Raw genomic sequence first — 14131 nt, forward strand, 5'->3', positions numbered from 1 at the left:
ATCTTTCTTATAGGCCCCTTTTAAAAACTGAAAGGCTTCACTAAGGTCTCCCCTGAGTCTTTTCTCCAAGCTAAACAACCTCAACTCTCTCTGCTTTTCCTCACAGGAGAGGTGCTGCATTCCTCTGAACCTTCTCCAACAGATCCATGTCTTTCTGGTACTGAAGACTTCAGAGCTGGACCCAGCATTCCAGGTGGGATTTCATCAGAGCAGAGGGGCAGAATCACCTCCATAGATCTGCTGACCACACCTTGTTAGATGCAGCCAAGATATGACTGACCTGCTAGGCTGCAGGAGCACACTGCCAGCTCATGTCCAATCTTTCATCCACCAGTACCCCCAGGTCCTTTTGCTCAAGGGTACGCTCAATCACCTCATCCCCCAGCCTGTATTGACACCAGGGGTTGCCCTGCCTCAGATGCAGGACTGTGCAACTTGGCTCTGCTGAACCTCATGAGGTCTGCATGGGCCCAACTCTGCGTGAGCCTTTTCAAGTCCCACTGGATGGCATCCTGTCCCTTGGCCATGTCAACTGCACCACTGAAAGTGACTGCCTCAAACAATTTGCAGAAAGATTTCGGCTAAGGTCATGCATGCTTTCAAACACAGAAAGTAAACAGGACAAGAACTGGCATTATTGCTGACATTTCCAGCATTTACTAATTTGATTGCCTAAATACTGAGAAATGCCTGTATAATTTCACTTTATAGATCCATTGATAGAAGGTACATTGAAATTTTAGGTGAGTCAATTTGCTTTTAGTTCATAAGTAAGTTTTTTTCAAATTCTGCTAAGAGAACTATGAGAAAAAAAAAGTCTGGTAGAACAGACGCTACGTGGTTTCACCTTCTGTGCAAGTAGATTTTTGGTTTTATTCATACTCCATCAAGGAAAAAGAAGAAAATAGTTAGAGCACACAGCACTGACATGCTGCCTAGGTTCTCAGATACTCTTTCTTCCCATTTGAGGTTGGGGAGGATGTAAGTAGTATAAGAGAATCTGTGGAATGAGAGCTCAAACAGCCAGAAAAAAATTTCCCATTATTTGTAAAGGTGATAGCACACAATACGTTAAACTAAAGCTAAACTAAAATCTCCTCTATAAGGAACAAAAAAAGGAAATATTCTACTCATTTATTAAAAACACCCCAAAACTATTACCCATGCAGCACAAGGCAAATTCTGTACAGCTTGGGGACCAGCTCTGTCAGTAATGCACAGCTTATGCTCTTTTCAGCTCATAGTTTAAGAAGGCCATTTATATGATGTTCTTTGATTATGTAGATTGTCAGTCTTATTAAAGCCTATCAGAAATTTTACTGATAATTGTAAAATTAATAGATTCAACATGAAATTTGATTAAGAACAGCCTACTTGATATCAAGTATGGAGACACAATAAGTATTCAGTTGTCTTGCTGGAAGTAGTGCAATTTTTTGTTGAATACTCTGCATAAACAGAGTATCAGCTGGACCCACTAAATTCAGCTAGGTTCACACACTGAAATTCCTGTCTAATGAACCCAGGAGAGACTGGACTCAGGGAAAAACTCTAAAGAGACAGGGCACCTGGGAAAATGCCACTTGCAGCCTTTTTGTTACCACCAAGGCCATCCTGAATACCTGCATTTTTAAAGCAAAGGACAGGGAATTTTTGTTTCTTTAGGGGGCTGGGGAGGGGGGGGGGGGGGGGGTGCTGTGGTTTAAGCCCAGGCGGTAACTCAGAACCAGGCAGCTGGTCTCTCACTCCTCACACCCACTTCTTCCCCCCCGATCCAAGGGATGGGGAGGAGAATCAGAAGAATGTAACTCCCATGGGTTGAGATAAGCACAGTCCAGTAACTAAGGTATAACACAAACCACTGCTGCTGCCACCAATAGTAATGATAAGGGAAATAACAAGGGAAGAGAATACAACCGCTCACCACCCGCTGACCAATACCCAGCCCAACCCGAGCAGTGATCTAGCCCTTTTGGGTAACTGCCCCCAGTTTATATATTGGCCATGATGTGCTGTGGTATGGAATACCCCTTCGGCTAGTTTGGACCAGGTGTCCTGTCTCTGCTTCCTCCTGGTTTCCCCTCCTCCCTGTTCCCAGGCTGAAAGTCAAAACACAATGCTGCACCAGCTACTAAGGAGAAAAACCAACTGCTACTGCTGAACCCAGGACAGGTGGAAGGGGTGTGAGGATCTAAAAATAGCAGTAATCTCCAACACTTTCAGTTCTAATTTGTCAGAATATTTTGGCTCAAAGTAGATAATAAATCATGGGAAAAGTTCTTTTTCACATAAGATGCCTCTTTTGAAGGGTTCTTTCATTCTGATTAAAGATTTGAGTCTTTAAATTGCTCTGATTACAAACTCCTAAACAACTTACAGAACCAAACCAAAGCATTTTTGAGAACTTCATTAGCACAGCATTCAGCACAAACACAAACCCTGCAGCAGACTGAAAGACGTGACAAATGCACTGGGGAACGGGAAACAGTAAAACAGGCAATTGGGCTGAGGCAGTGCCCATTTATCCTTCCAATGGTAACAGCTTTAGCTGAGAGAGCATACGTAACGACAGAGTGAGTCCATTTGTATCTCTAAATCATGCAACCTTTTCCTTTTATAAGTTACAATTATAAAAGATATATATAGATGAAAACTATGCCATTGCTGGCATGCATTGTGCAGGCTGTGTCTTGTAAGATGTAAGTCTGATGCTGATGCCAGCAAAGACAATAAATCCATCTTTCTTCAAATGGCATTTTTGAAGAAAATAAGACAGGATGATTCTATGATTCTGTGTTTCTGCTGGCTGAAGACCCCTGTCCTAATATACTGCCTGAGCTTTTCCATTCAGCTGGCTGTTTAGCAGCAAGTCTTAACGCAAATAAGAATCACATTGCAAACAGTCTGACTTCTGCAGGTCTATTTTATGTGTTTACCTAAAAAAACACAAATCAGCGTGTGATTCTTCTACATATAATAGAAGGCAATTGCCTGGAAGACATCTTGCAGTTATCTACTTTACAATTTACTGAAGATATTTATTTCCAGTCAGAAACAGCACAGTAATTTTTTGACAAAGTTGACTGTGGAACCACTTAAGACTATAACAAGGAAAAGCTGTTCTGATAAGTACCAATGAAAACAAACGTGTTTACAGAAGTGACTCTAGCGTACAAAGTGTATTTTACTGCTGTATAAATTCTGGGGTCTCAGTATCTGGGGTTTAGCTTTTATAATGCTTTTGACATTCACCACTCTAACACTATGAAACACCCTCTTTCATTAAGAAAAATATTTTTCATTCCCTGAAACTAATAAAATTAAAATACGATCCCAGGCAAAGTTTACTTTGAACCAAGAAGAGAATAAAGACTCCATAAACACTCTCAAAGATTCTGCTTCTGCCAGTCTGATTTACACAAAAAACACTTAGACACATCAGCCAGTCACAGACACTAGAGTGGAAACAAAACCGAAAGGACTAAGGAGATACTTGTGTTTCCAGACCCACAGCAGAAGCAGCACAACATAGTCAGGACACTGTGTGTACACAGACACACAAACCTTGCACATCTAGTTTTTGGTAACTACATTTACTCTAAGCATTTCAGTCACATATATAACATTGAGCAGAAAATAAGCAAAAATAAATAATTAAAAAGAACCTACTGCAGCCTATATCATATCTTGAAATTTGACAATCTTACTACTAAATACATTTTTAACGAGACAAATAGAGTAAATAGTACTGGTCTTCAGCTGTATATACACTTATTTATATGCTCCAGTTTTTAACAACTTATTTCTCTGTAGAGCTATAAGTGAAAATTAGTAAAAACCATGATTCATTACGCAGAAGTGAAGAGGAAAAAGGGATTATAGTTTACTGTCACACTTGCAATCATGTGAGGACAAGCACTTTAAAATAACTACACTCCATTAGATCCAAAATCCGTCTACTCCCATCTTCTGCCTCCAGCAATGGCCAGCAGTGAGTAACCAGGAATGGGAATAATGTTCAGGCAAGCAGGCTGTGCTACTTTCTACAGCATACTCTGCCTGCCTTACCTATGTAATGAGGAAAATAATCATGAGATAACTGGGTTTTCTCCACACTGACAAGTGGCATCTTGGGTTTTAAGATGCTGCAGAAAATTATCCCCAGGCTATTACACTTGATGTTCTTTGCCTTTCACAAATCTAACTTCCCATACACACTTAGGACAGGAAGCCAAAGAGATGTGCACTGTGCCTTATTATAACAGAATCCAAACAGCATTCAAACTAGAATCTAATTTTTTAATGAGGGCAACACCTACTTACTGGCTGTGTCTCAGTAAAGATCCAAAAGCACTTAAAATAAGGTGATGACCACCATATCAGGCTAGGGTTGATCCACATGAAGTTCAGAACATTAATAGGGGCCAATGATATCACAGTGAAGTTGAAATCCCTCCACAAATCAAATACTGGTTTCACTAAACCATGAAACCTGCCTTACTCATTTGCTGAATTCTCTTTGGTTTCTTTTTACTTTAAGACACTGTGGTTGAATTTTATACATCATGTCACATCACTTCCTCTCAGGGAATTCAAAAGGGAGAATTAGCATTAGGAAGTGTATGTCCCTCTTCATGTATCTGTATCGTTGAGTACCAGTGCCCTGAAGCAACTGTACACAATCAAGATGGGCACAGAGTAGTTAGCTATTCTTTTTTTGTCTCTTGTGCAATAACCCTATGGAAAGCTCTCCAACAAATTGCAGGCAGGAAATTTAATATACACTAGCATCAAAAGGCTGGAACCTGAAAAACCAGTGAATACCAGCAGCTTCTAAACATGCCTGGTCAGCAATAACAAGTCAGTCGGTATGTCCAGCTTCACACTTGTGTCTTGCATTGCTGTGACTTCGAAGGGAGCAAAGACCTTTGCACAGACTGTGAAAGGGTTTATACATTTCTGCTTGCTGAATGAACCAACAGTGTACTCAGGACTGCTGCTGACAATTCTTATCAGTAAAAGTAGCTGTTAAATCTTGAACTAGTTTGAAGTCAGGCTTATTAAATTCAGAAATGAGCTACAAAGATGTTTTAAAAAAGGATGAGTTAGTCAATTTTTAATTACTTATCAAGGAGTTTTCAGGAGATGTCTTCTTCACAACTGTGCAAAGCAATAAATAACACATTTACAGCTATTTCCATTTTCATGGCAAACACCCAGAATTTGATAGCAAGACAGCGATCAAAAAAAGGCCTGCTTTGACCAATACTGATGTAATATTCCGTCTTCCAGCATGGAGATAGAAAAAAATACAAACATAACATCCTGTTCTTCTTAAAAGAAATAACCCATGTTTTTATATTCAAGCAAAAATAATGAGACGTTCTGTTCAAGTCATCTTAAAACTTCCTTACGCTGCAATCATAGAAAGATACACTGATCAAAATCTGGCATTTGTACAGCAAGTTCAACTGCTGGAAGATTCAGCAGGTTATTATTTTAAAGTCTCCTCATTCATTCTCACATTAAATCTGGTTGCATTGATCCAATGAAAGCAGATCAGTTGCAACAAAATGATTTACAGACATTATCATTCATGCCAGTATGTTTTATGGCACTCAATGCATCAGCATCTGGCTTGATTTACATGTGGAATTTACCCTTGCCAGCTGCTGGCACCCCGTGGCGGCTGCTCTTGCTGACTCGCTGAGGTTTCCAAGCACAAGGCATTGTTGCCTGATGAGGCCATAGGAGCAGCGGCAATAGATGGCGCAGATGCCTAAACCACCATCAGTGAATTTGCAGGATGACTTCCTTCCCCCACTAGTTTTCAGCAGTCCTTCCTTTTCTGCCGTGAGTAATTCTGAAATGCTTTAAAATTGCCTAGCATCAATTTTAATGTTTTCAGAAGCTGCTGGGTTCTTGGTAGGTTTTTGTGGGGGGGGAGGAGGGGGGGGGGGGTTGCTGGTTGTTTGTTTTTTTTTGTGGAGTGGGGTTTTTTGTTGTTTTGGTTTGGTTTTTGGGTTTGTTTCTTTTTTTTAAAAGCAAATGCCTGTCAAAATATTGTGCCATAAGCAAAGTACTGCCTTATGCCTCGTCTCATCATGGGGGTGTGCTTCCCGCATCCAACCTGTCTCTGCAATCAGACCTTTAGTATGTGCTGAAATATAAATAAGGCATACCATACAAACACTTTATTTCCAAAAACTTGGGTTTAGCTTTATCAAGGGATCCCCCTAACACTACAAATCACTTACTGCATTTTAATGTAAACAGAGGACATCCTTTGCACTCACTAAACCTTTTATGCAGTCATAAATGCCAGAGACTGAAGTTTTTATGCCACAGAAACTATGGCTGCCCCATCCCTGGTGGTGTCCAAGGCCAGGTTGAACAGGGCTTTGAGCAACCTGGTCTAGTGGAAGGTGTCCTTACCCGTGGTAGGGGGGTGGAACTGGATGAGCTTTAAGGGCCTTTCCAACTCAAACCAGTCTGTGATTCTACTATTCTACAATCACAGTACTGCATGGCTCTTCAGCTCCACCACCAGCAAACCTGTAATACCATGACCCACCAGCACCAGAGCGCTCTGCACAAGGCAGCCAGGTAAATCACTCCCACCTTGGAGTAGGCACTGGATGGTTGTTTTCAGCAGATGACCAGGCATTTTTATTTCCAGAATAACAGCAAACAGATTTTGAACCTCAGAGAAAGCATGTTAAAATGAGAACCTTTTGCTTCAGAAAAATTCTTTTGTCTAAAGTTAGATTTGCTTCAATAACAAATTACTGGGATGGAAAAAAGATTTCCAGTAAACGCAGGAAAGACACGACATAATACTGTAGCATAGAGGAAAGAAATAATCAGTGAGAGAATGTAGAAAGGAACTTTATACCTTATTACATGTTATTATATTACATATTATACATTATTATACTGTTACACAGCTGAGCTCCCCAGTTACACCTAACTCTGGAGCTGAATCCTGGCTTTCAATGGACAGATTCTATCCTTCCCTCCCTTTCTCTCTGCTGAACATACTTCTGAACATGATGACTGATATTCTTCTTCCAGACAGGAAGTCTGGATATATGTGCTGGTACTCAGCAAAGGAATTGCAGAATATATCAGTACATGCAATGTTGTATGCCATATTTGTGAAACATCCCTACGTATTTTGAAATGCATTTCAATGACAGGCTGGTTTAAGAAGGACAAAACCAATTTAGTTGATTATTTTCAGTACATATTCCCTCAGTATTTGAAAGATTTCAAGTTCTGACAAGGTATTACTGAGAATTAGACCCTTTCTGATAAGATCTAAGACTATGAATTTGGAATATTTTATATATTACTAAAATCAAAGTATTGAAAATCAAAAGTTCCAATTCATTAAATCCCCAGTTTAAGGTTTCACATTTTCAATTTTTCTACTCTGAATCAAATAAGAAATAGATAACTAGCAGAACTTCAGCTTTAGACATAGCTCCAAATATCACAACAATCTGCACCACTACCGTGGTTTGGTAAATATAATCTATTGATAAACTTCTCTCTTATGAAATTTCCTACCTGGAAAAAAAATAAATCATGCAGTGATTCATTAAAAAACATATCAATAAATAATTTAAAAGAAATTGTAATGTAAAAATGTACTGACCATATTGCCTCTACTAGAAATTCTGAAGAAGCTGCCAGAAATCAAGTATTCTTTTAAGGGTGAGCTCTGTTACAAACAGAAGTCATCAGGAGCAATCATTTCTAATTTTATCTAGTTAAGTATCAACATAGCATTTTTATTATAAATCCTCAAACTTGGACACTTTAACATTTCATTCTAAAGGCTTACCATGCTTTTGAATTTGAACATAAAAATCTCAAAGCCCAGCATCAGCTTTTAAAGTTATTTAAAGCATTGTGCAGCACTTCTTGGGATGCATATCAACAGACATCAGGAGACCAGTGAGACAGAGGACTTCTTCAGTCAGAGAGATGCACTCAGCAAAACAATTCAGGATGTATTTTTCTTCCTGTGGTCTTTTGGTTTTGCCTTACCATAATGACACATAATCAGTAGCTGTAATAGAAAATGTGTTTCCTGACCCCTTTAATCCCTTGCTCCACACACTGCTGCAAGCAGGTGGTGGATGGTGGATGAATCATCTCCAGAGGAACCTGGTTCTATTTTACCTCCCGGACTAAAATGCAAACTACCCAGCTGATACATCAAAGGGGAGTACACTACCTTCACTTTTACTCAATTTATGAAGAACAGTGCACTCTGGCCACTTCTTCAAAAGACAGACCAAGGTACCCCTCTTCAGCTGATGGCACAGAAATATGCACTCCAAGTGATCAGAGGCAAGCTCCCATGGCTCTGATTAAGTACTGTAAGCTGATTTTCATTCTTGCCATCTCTCAGCTCATTCAAAGTAGGTGCCCATAGGCAGGTCTCCACTCTTGCTATCTCAAAATGCTCTTCAGATGTGCCTCAATGTATTCTGCAGCAGCTCTTTCACCAAGATTAAAGTTCATGCAGTAGCTAGATTATATGTCTGTATCATAAATCTGGGTTCTGGATTTCATGATTGCACAATCAATGTCAAAATGTTGACAAAACAGAATACTTAAATTCAGAGTAACCTGGATTTTCACTTCATTTTGCAGACAGTTACTAAGCCATGTCATTATTCACATTTTAATATAAATTTTTTAATTCAAAGTACAAAAAACCCTACCAGACATCATAGTTAAAAAGAAAATAGTTTATCCGTATTTTGATCTAATGTTGATGCATTTTTTCAAAACATATCCAGGCACTTGACAATTCCATTTCTAAGCCCAAATACACAAAGATATTTAGGTCCTTAACTTTTAGACACTCCACTTAAAGTCAGTGGCACTCAGTGACAGCAATAGTTCAGTAATCAGGGCTTCATTATGATTAAGTTTCTTCACATAAATATTCCATATCTGTCATATGCAGGGATTGCTGCACATTTCATTATAACAGGGAGTTTCATATGCAGAATATTTCTGATCTTTGAACACTCACAACTTATTCATAGCAACTTGTTATGTTCATGAAATACTTAGCATACCTATACACAGCTTATATATACTTGTTAGGTATATAAGTCCACACACAGAGCACTTTACAACCACTGCACTCCAGTGACACAGAGCACTTTGGATATAACAGCATTTGTGCAGAATCTATTTATTAAGTTTTGGCATGGAAGCCTTACTGCAGGGAAAAGCAAAGTCATGACAGGATGTGGTTGGTTTGATAACTAATGGAAGGAGATTGCATAATACAGAACCCTATTATCCCTTCAGCATAGAACACAAGGGAGGACAAAATCTAATAACAGAGCAGCATAAGTGTCTCCTAATGGAGAGATAGGCTGATTCTTCCCTCAGGGGGAGCAGGATTAGGGTTTGTACAAAATGAGCCAGGACTAACAGCTATTAGTTACTCCAGGTTTATCAATAGGTGGAAAATTCAGCACAGCCCGCCTTTACTCCTCAGACTACAAGACAGTGGAAGTAACAGGGAGAAGGGGTAGCATGGGGTCTGCGCAGCTGGCTGAGTTCCCAGACATCAGAAACTTGCTAACCAGGCTGCTTGACAATCCCCTGGCCAGCTCTGCACTGCTAACAAGTGATGACGTAACACACAGCTCGTCATGATTTCACCTATACCCCAAATCAATAAATGAAATTACATTATTCTTCTTGAGGATTGAAAAATGCCTCCAAATTGTTTGCTGCTTTCAGAACACCATGCTACTAGACAAAGGGTTGTAGAAAATACATGAATCTGTGATAAGAATTAAATACATTCAAGATTTTTAAAAACCCTACTTCGTTCAGTCTGTAATTCTCTCTTCTTAACACACACACACACACACACACACACCCCATCAGGCCACTGTGTATTTTGTTAGTTCTATCTCTTTAACCATTTATCACTACCATCAACTTCATTTCTGACCAGGGACGTGGGGGTGTGAGGTAATCGTGGGATAGTTGTTTGAACAATTCAGTGTTATCTGGGTATCCTTTTGCCATCTATCATCTAGAATTTTATACTGCTTTCCAGATTACTCAAAGGAATTAAAACTTCAGGATATAATTTCTTTCCCAGGAATTTCTTTCCCTGTCAAAACCAGAAAGAGAAGTTCAATCTCTTTACACTGAAAAACGAAAAAGCATTAGACTATACAGTCACGCTCGGACAGCTGTGCATACATGTCTGACTCTGTATGTCTTTATTTTTCTTTCCCGAAATCAAGAGCTCTCTTTTTGTGAACACTGTATGTAAGCATGTTGAAACTGAGCCTCATCTCTGCTGAAGCAGAGATCATTTCCTTTTGATGCAATACAATACAATCAACATCTGTGGGAAACAAAGCTTCACATCAGGGCTTACAGAGCGCAAACAAAAGAGCAGCCCAAGGGGGAGATAATCAGTTTACACAGAACTTGTTGTACCCATGTTATCAAGACGGAAAACAGCAGCAGAAATTAGTCTGAAGTGAAATTTCCTTTTAGTACTGCTCAGTATGTGACTGAAGAGACCACACTGCAGTGAGCCCTTAGAAAGCTGCTGGTGAACACCACTGACACTTGTCATATCAGCAGATAAAGGGAGGATAACTTTGCACATAAACCGAGCAACTAATTTCAGGCTCAGTTTTATAGTTTTTGCCACCCCTAAAGGCAAAGTCCTTGAACTGTTACTGCTTTTACAAAATCCCCAAGGAGAATCTAGTAGAAAATACAAGGACCTAGAGGATTAAGCACTATAAAATAGTCTATGTCCTGTAATTTGAAACACTCAAATTGCCATCTCATGCCATCACCTCTGCAGCAGTGGCTGCTCACACTGCTGCTCCCATTATCTATCACCATTCTCTCACACCATGACACAGTGTCAGAGGTAACAGCAACAGTGGAAAACCCAGCGAGCAGAGGAGCAGCAGGGAAGGTGTGCTGGAAATGCATGGTACAGTGAGCAGGGCAGCCAGGTGATCTGTAGGTAGGAAGGTCTCCTCGACCTGCATCAGCTGAAAACCAGCTGTGGAAGATGTGGAGTAGTTACAGGCTGTCTTATTGTTCTGACCGTAGAGAAATGCTGCGTTGCTGCTCTTTGGCCAAAGATAAAATGAGGAAAAATGTCAATCTAGAACAAAAAAATACTCTGTTTTTTTTTTTAAAAAGGGCATTTTTCCTTCTGAAATTTAGTATTTGACACCAAAATTACATTTGATTAATGCTTGTTTTTGAATTAACAACTGAATTTTAAGAGTTTAAAAAAAAGCACATCTCAAAACTGAACAACTTTGCATATTTGACCTACCCCTATGAATCACTCTGGCTCGATAAAAATGGCCTTTGGTTAATGACCTAAGCCTCCCTTGGTTAATTAACTATTTGTCCAAACTAATTTCCCAGGGTATAACCAGGGTCCCTGTGCTATGAAAATCTCTACAGAAATATCCTCTGCCTGTCCCAGTAGCATCACATTATAAAATATACTTTCTACTAAATTTTCAGGACTGTCTAGTAACCAAATGGTTTGTTTCTTTCTTTGTTCTAACATTGCTGTATGATGACATGAAGCATCTATTGTCGCATTAATCATAAAAGAGCTCAGACATTTGTAATAGATCAAATGTTGCTAATCTAGTCTGACATCAGAGGACTGAGGTCTGAAATGTTTTCTCAGAAGAGCAAATGTCTGTAATTAACTGTATTATGTTAAAAGGTCTGAGAGTAGCCATTTTATCTCTATCACCTGTCCAGTGCCTGCCTTGAAATTGCACCCCTGTAAAGAGATTTTAACAACATTTTCTTTATTCAACAGCTAGCATGGAAAGAGATTTTTATCCCACATAACTGCTGTCTGAAGACACTGCTTGGAGCATGTTACTTTAAAAAAAAAAAAAAAAATGCCTTGGAAGAAATATCCCCATTATATTTCAAAAGAACCCCAACTAATTCAAGCATAGTCTTGCTTTTATGGGTATTACCCATTAATCTTTTCTTAATCCAGAAATTGGACTTTCATTGCATTCAGGAGGTGTCATGGACCAACAGGCATTATTCTGAGCAAGGATGCCATTTCAACATTGCGTCCTCCTCCCCATGCTCTATAGTCTCTATTGCTATCACCAACGTAATAAAGAATCTGAGATGAAAGGCTGTAAAAAATTAAGTACCATTGCCATGAATTCTTCTGTTCCAGCTGCTTGCTCCTCATTTTAAATTACTATCCTCTGCAGAGCCACAGTATCATAAGCGATAAGGATGTTACGAAAAAAGTCAAGAAGTATCAACTGAGGGAATCCTGGCTGGAGTGTAGATATGGACAGATGAGTAACTCTGATCCTGTAAAACAGGTAAAATAAAGAAGTAAAATACATGCTCAACAAAATAAACTGCCAGCTGTGACAAATTAGTATTCCTCCTTTGACTGACTTGGAGTTATGCTGGTTTATATCAGGTGAGGATCTGCTCCATGGGTTAGCCTTGTCATGTATCCTCAGTAATTTTGTATTATTAATTCTGCTTAGGCATTCTTTTCTATGTCATAACAATGGCCTCCTCACTGTAGCAACACTCCAAAACATACTCAGCCTCCTCCCTGACACCTTCAATTTCAGCCTTACACTATAGTGACTCTCACATAAGATAGTCCTTCTTGAAAAATGCAACACTTGTAAAACAAAAATTTAAAGCTCTACCAGTTATTCACTGAGGATCTGAGATATTTGCTTTAAATAACTGCTCTTCCTGTTGTAAACAGTTCTGTTGTTTATCACATTTGCTAAGCAACACATTTTCCAAATTCTTAGATTCCAGTTGCAGCTCTTTTACCTTCCTGTGTCCACTGCTAATGCTTCCGTATGAGGCTAAGTGTATTTTCTTACAACCAATGTTCTGAATAGCAAAAAGAAGCTTTTCAGCTGTTTCATATGGATAGTAGTCTTCAGTTTACTAGCAAAAAACATCTGCACATTTCATTTATCACAAGAGTTGAGTCCACATTTTTGTATTTTCTCTCCAGGTCAAATGGAGAAACAGCAAGCCAGGCACAGGACACAAGCAATTGGGTGTACTCATGTAGTCATCCTTAGTGCAACAGCAACTACACTGCAAACTAGCATCACTCAAATTTATAAAGTTAATTCTCCATGATCCAGCGAACATGAAAGATTCCACTCTGAAGTTTTAGACAAATTTCTCATAGCAACATTCAAAATTTCAGTATTAAGTCAATACCCTGCAAGGAAGGTCCCATTCTTTATTTTAAAATGGAGTTGTTCAAACAATACAATCCCTGAAAAAGAAAACTGTTAGGTGAAAAGAAAGGATTGAAGTAAAAATCTTTTCAGATAACCTGACAAAAATGCCAACAGAAAGTGAGAGTAGGTGGGTATTTCTTATATACTTTCAGCATCATTAATAGCAACATTACTTGAATACAGACATCCACTGGGTCAGCGAGTCCAATCCTCTGCTCTCTCAGGCGATCTTATTGTATAAAACAGTTCATAAAGCCTCCTTGTGTGCTTTCTTCACTTCACTAATAAACCCATAGATAATCTTTTGCTTTATATAATGCATAAGACTGAATATCAATATTATCAAAAGCATGACGGTGCTTTAATAAGTTGCCTAGCAATATCTGTGATGCTGCCATGCATGTGCAGCACTACATCGCAACCATAGAGAGGCTACAGGGTAATAAACCACAAGGATTTGTTTAAATCTTAGAGACCAGCGTTATTGTTTGACTTGTATGTACAGTATTCTAATTTGCTAAGTAGCTGCTTGCATACATGACCTTCTTAGGAGATCACATTGCTAAGAAGTCAGCTTAACTAACTTGCTATATATATATATGGCTATGTATATGTATATACATGTACATATATATACACACATATACATGTATAACAATACACTTCTACCTTGCCAGTTGTATGCATAATTGCTATAAATGGCACAAACCAAATAATTTTGGTCACCTATCAGCTAGAATTACTCCATGCAGATTTTTTAAAATCTGCTTCCTTCCCTGCACATCTTAAATTGATGCCAGAATCATACAAGCAAAAAG

This window comes from Neopsephotus bourkii, unplaced genomic scaffold (genome assembly GCF_033783945.1).
Source record: "Neopsephotus bourkii isolate Nb327-2 ecotype Australia unplaced genomic scaffold, CSIRO-AGI_Nbou_v1 NB_860, whole genome shotgun sequence".
NCBI lineage: Eukaryota > Metazoa > Chordata > Aves > Psittaciformes > Psittacidae > Neopsephotus > Neopsephotus bourkii.